A 5,420-nucleotide genomic window follows, 5' to 3' on the forward strand; every position below is an offset into this window, starting at 1 on the left:
CACCATGTCAACCCAGGCATGGCACCGGAAGGCCGGGTGGGCCCCAGATCAACCCCAGCCTGGCCCCATGGCTTCTCCAGCACCAGGTCAACCTGGTTATAGCCAAGCAGCTCCTGCAGCATCATGTCAACCTGGGCGTGCATGCCATGTCAACCAGCACCATGTCAACCTCTGCAACTTCACTGGTGTCAAAGGTCACATGACATCACTTCCTGATGTGATACCACTTCCTGTGGTCTTTGAATATGGCTCGCCAGCCCACTGGGTGATAAAAAGTTCGTGATCCAGCCTCACATTCAAAAAGGTTGGACACTCCTGGTTTACAGGATGTAAGACAGCGACTCTCAACTAGAGTCCTGCAGCCTTAAGATGCACATAAGCTACACTTCCAAGTGTACCATGGGGCACCAACTCAGTGTTAGCACCATTAGTGTGCAAACATGAGCCACAAGATAAATTCAGAGATTTCACATAGAAATCCATAGTGTTAAAAACAACCTGACCAGTTGTTGCCTTTCTGAATTATTTGCAATAGAAAAACTGCTCTATTATTTTTCTGTAGTCAAAAATAAGCAAAAACTAAGCTGGCTTTTTCTGAGGAGTGCTTGGAGTCTAACAAAGTTGAAAACTACTGACTTAAGATGTCCTCGACCGTTACTGTTTGCAGCCAAACCAGTTAGTTACAGGAAGGGGAGGAGCGGGGTGGTGGGGTTCAGCAAGATACTTGTCAAATAAGTATCCATCTTTCAACAGACTGGTTGAAATATGAAGTCAGCATTCTTTGTGGAAACTTAAATTTGAATTCCCTCATTTCCAGAAGTCTGCTATTTTAAGGCTGGAACATTCTGTTGAAAAAAATCTTCCCTTGAATTAGGGTGAAGGTTGTAATGTGTCTTTCTTAAAGTTCCTGTCTGAAAATAGGAAATATATCCTACATAACTTACCAACTCTACATACCTGGTGCTGATACCCAGGAAATAAACTGTCAGTCAATATGATAAAATGTTTTTGTCTCCTGCATCCTGCTCATCCATTTCCCCAAGTCTACTTTTAATATTCCAGAGTTATGAGTTTTCTTTTCTTAAATCAATATGCCTTCAAAAAGGCCTCTGTTTGCCCTACTTCCTGAAAGATCAAACTGCTCTAAGAACCAAGATAGATAACATTTGGTCCCAGACCAAAGGCATATTTATGGCAAGATAACACATGACCCACTAGAGTTGAAAATGTGAACTATACACAAGAGTACCCTGCCAGCTTACCAGCAAGGCACGAAAGTTTCCTTTAACTGAGGGAAGTTACAAATTCTCATAATTTAACATGGTAACACTTTACAGATAACAGGTTACAAATCTTTGCCCTAATACAGTATGTATAAAATCTTTCTAGAGCATTTATAGAATAGTTATTCTGTAAAAGATGGTGAGCGCATGGCTGAATTCAAACTTAGCAAGTCATAATGCATTCACACTAGAAATGAACTGGCCTTCATGTGTGTTAAAAAACAAGGACATCCTCTGTGTTTTTTCCCAAACAAAAGGAAAAGCAGTTTTTTCTAATTATTTACCCTAGCACTACATTTATAATTTAATTCCTCCACCGAAAGAAAAAGAAAAACATGTATCATGTCATTTCATTGCTGTCCAGTGTTAGTTATTTTCAGTTTTAGACTTTAATGAGGGGCAGTGTTTTCACTTTAAACCATAATTGCACTTTGTAAACAAGCTCTGGAAAAAACAGCACTGAACTTGAATCAGTGAATACCTTGTCTGCATGAAGGTTTGCATTCATGTTTGAAGAAGCTGTTTCCAAAATCCAGTTACAATCTAACTGATTTGAAAAATGTTTTACACTCCCACCCACCACTGTTACAAACATTATTACAGACTCTGTAGGACATGCCAAGAAGGGAAGTGAGAATGTCATGAGGTGAGGGTTTTTACAGGGGGCGGGATTCCCCCTTTCGTTATTATTGTCTAACTACCTGAACTCCCTGGAGAAAGAAAATTATGCTACAACCTTATTTGTTACCTTATTAGTTACAAAAGACATTTCAATAGCAATTGTTAAGAAAGTTCTAGGTAATAGCTGAAGCCATAGTAGTGACAGAACCTTGTAACAGATGTATTCATTTTGACACCTGAAACAATATTTTTGCACACTATTGCTAATTGACTTTGGGGGTTTTCAGGAATGCTGACAGGAAAGAGCAAAAATTAATCAAATGTGTCTCAGAAGATCTGTAAAAAGTGCACATGGCTGGCAACAGGATTAGATGCGAGAGACCCAGCTTCCTGGCCAAATACAAATTAAAGGGAAAAAAAAGGGGTTGTACCATATGTACATCAAAAAGTTAATTTTTAATGATATGCTCTAATGTGGTTTCCTTATTACATACAATCTGAATATCAAGCACTAACAGCAATTCAGCAAGTCCCAGGAAGGATCACCTTTGCACCAATTCTATACCAAAATTGCCAGGAAATGGCTTAGGTCCTACTGCTTCAGCCAGGAATTCCAGCTTTCTATCTTACCCATGGACACTACTGGGAATAAATAAGAACTGAGGTTTATCAGCACCACACCAAAAAGAACTCCAAGAGGAAGAAAAACAAAGACCAGTTTATTACAAGATATACCAGTTCATATAGAAGGCAAGTACAGGCCAATTAAGTATAGCCATTATAGAGTTCAGTAAAGAAGTGTAACTTTTAAAACTCCTTCAGGAGGTATAAGCATTGCTCACTGAAGAGCACTGCTCTCATTTACATTCAGACAAACCCAGAGATGTAAGATTAAGAAAAGACTGTAATGAATGGTATGCCACCAATATTTGGACAGCTAGGGAGATCTGCTTCCTTAGGCTGGCAGAATGAATAATTTAAAGAAAACACAAGCCTGTGACACTTGTCAAACAGAGGATCATACATTCAGCCTGTGGAAGAACACAAGCATACTTTTAAAGGAGGTCTTTTACAAGAATAAATTCTGACAGGCCCCACCTTTCCTCCTCCAGTAGTTCTTTCATTGTGACCCATGCACCATTCCAAGTCACAAACCATCTTCCTAATTAATAACATTTATGCTTCTAGATATAAAGAGAGATAAAAATAAACTAAAAGGGTCACAAAAATAGAAACACCCTGCAAAGTGTATATTCTCAGATTTGTTGCTTTAGTTACCCAAAACCAAGCAGACTTTGAATTTAAGGTGACCTCGTAATAATTAGATTCTACACACAGAAAATATATACATTTGTTCTAATTTTCCATGCATAGAATCTAATTATCTGAGATCATCTTAAATTCATCATCCCCCCCCTCCCCCCCCAACAGCAGCAACACGGAAAGCAGCAGTGGGGAAGGCCAACAGTGGGGACCAGACTGGGGAAGGCAAGTGACAACCACGCCCCACCTCCTGCCTGCACCCCTTGTAGTGCCTGTACCTCCCACCACAACTTACCCCCTCCCCGCAGTGCCTGCATTCCCAGCACATTCACCCCCTGCAGAGCCTGCATCTGTTCGCACACTCACCAAAATTACTGTACATGTTCTGTACTTCAATTGAAAATGAGGGGTTCCCACCATGTTGAATGAGAAAAAAACCCTTGCTTTGTATTTGAGTAAATACACTACATTTTTTTCTTTCTTTCATCTCCAGAACACGTACAATGATTTTGTTGAGGGTGAGAACAGATAATAAGGGCTGTGTGGACTGGTTGCTGGACTGGAATTATTCAACTGAAGATACAGCGTGTATTCCTTTTCCCAACTATCATATGGATTTAAACACTGTCTTTCCAGGACTGTCCTGTGTACTGTACATTGGCACACTCTGTCCACATTAGCTAATCTTAGCTCATACCATCATAGTCTTGTGCATAATGGCTATCAAAACATTGTATCTAATTTCTTTTTAATGATCCACTGTGTGACCTTGAACTCCACCCTGTATGTACTTTGATATACAGTAGGAGGAACAAGTTTAATATATTTACCTTGCTGAAACTCCCAAGCTGGGGGGAATTACTAAAAAGGACAAATTTCTTAAGATGTCTGAAAGCAACTTTAGCCTGGGCAGACACCCATAATGCATGCAGGACTGTGTTTTCTGTTACTAGATGGTATCTCATGTCTCATTAAAACTAGCTCCCTGAGCCAAAGGAAGAAGTGGTCAAGTAGATGGGGCATCTGTGCCTTTATAGAAAAACAAGTAACAGAAAAGGGATTCCCTTGGTGTTTAAAGAAGAATGGGATGCACAGGACAGCAGAACTAAACCAACCAAACACTGTTATTGGGACAGATATCCTAACACAAGAAGGCAAATTTATTGTTGCCCTGACCTTTTATTTGCAGAACTGTCTACTTATGAAATGACTGCTGTTGTTTTAACTAGGGGCCTGCAGGAGAGAAAAAGACAACAAAAATCATTTTAAAAACAAAAACACTAGAATTTATCCAGTACCTCAAAAAGCTGTATACTGAGAAATCTGAATAGAAGGCAATGGGCTTCAGGTTTTGATTTTCAGTCAACCCCCAAATTGCTGCTTGTTGTTTTTCACTGCAGAACTTAAAGGGGAATTACACTATTAATACTGACAAATGAAAAGTGTTAATGTCTCCCAGCTCCTGCTTTAAAAACAAGAAGGGTCACCTTTGCAACTTACTCCTACAAAGGCAAAGTTTCTACAGATTTCACGGGGGAAAAAGCTGTTGTAGCTTTAATTTAGAAGTTTATGAAGAGAAAAAAATACAGAAACAGCACTCACCCAGGAATCTGAAATGTCAACACGCAACATTTCCCAGCACAGCAAATAATCTATCCAAGTTTCTCAAACAAGGGTACACATATCCTTAAGGGAATGCAGCCAACTTCTCAAGAGCACATGGGAGGAAGGGATGGGAAAGCAGAAGCCGGGAAAGCAAGAAGAGGAAATATGGAGAAAAAGGAAGAAAGAGAAAAAAAGTGAAGAGCTCTACAGTCTCCCTCAGTTTGACAGAGATTACTGGGTGGTTGCAGTGACTTCAGTGTTAGGGGGGGGTTTCATCATCTTGGCATCACAGGAGCCAGCAGTGCGCAGAGATGCGGGACCCACTCGAGGGGAAGCAGCGCTGCTCTCTCAGACAAGGACAACCCCAGAGTCGTCCACACCCCAGGGCCGCCCAGCGGCGTTCTCCATGCGGCTCACAGGCCTGCCGCACTCCAGGTGCGGCCTGAAGCGGGACCTGCGACACCCCGGGGCGTGTTGTGAGCCTTCCCGGGGCATGCACAGGGGCCGGGGGTCTGGGACGGACCCAGAGCGGCGCTAGTGGCGCCGGGCGCCGCGAGGCAGCTCCGCCCAGCCAGGAGGTCGCCGGCGAGGCTCGGATCCCCGCTCCCGGATCCCCCTGCCCCGGCCCTGCGGGCAGCCCCGAGCCGA

Source organism: Gavialis gangeticus, unplaced genomic scaffold (genome assembly GCF_001723915.1).
Source record: "Gavialis gangeticus isolate Ggan-Ray unplaced genomic scaffold, GavGan_comp1, whole genome shotgun sequence".
Lineage (NCBI taxonomy): Eukaryota > Metazoa > Chordata > Crocodylia > Gavialidae > Gavialis > Gavialis gangeticus.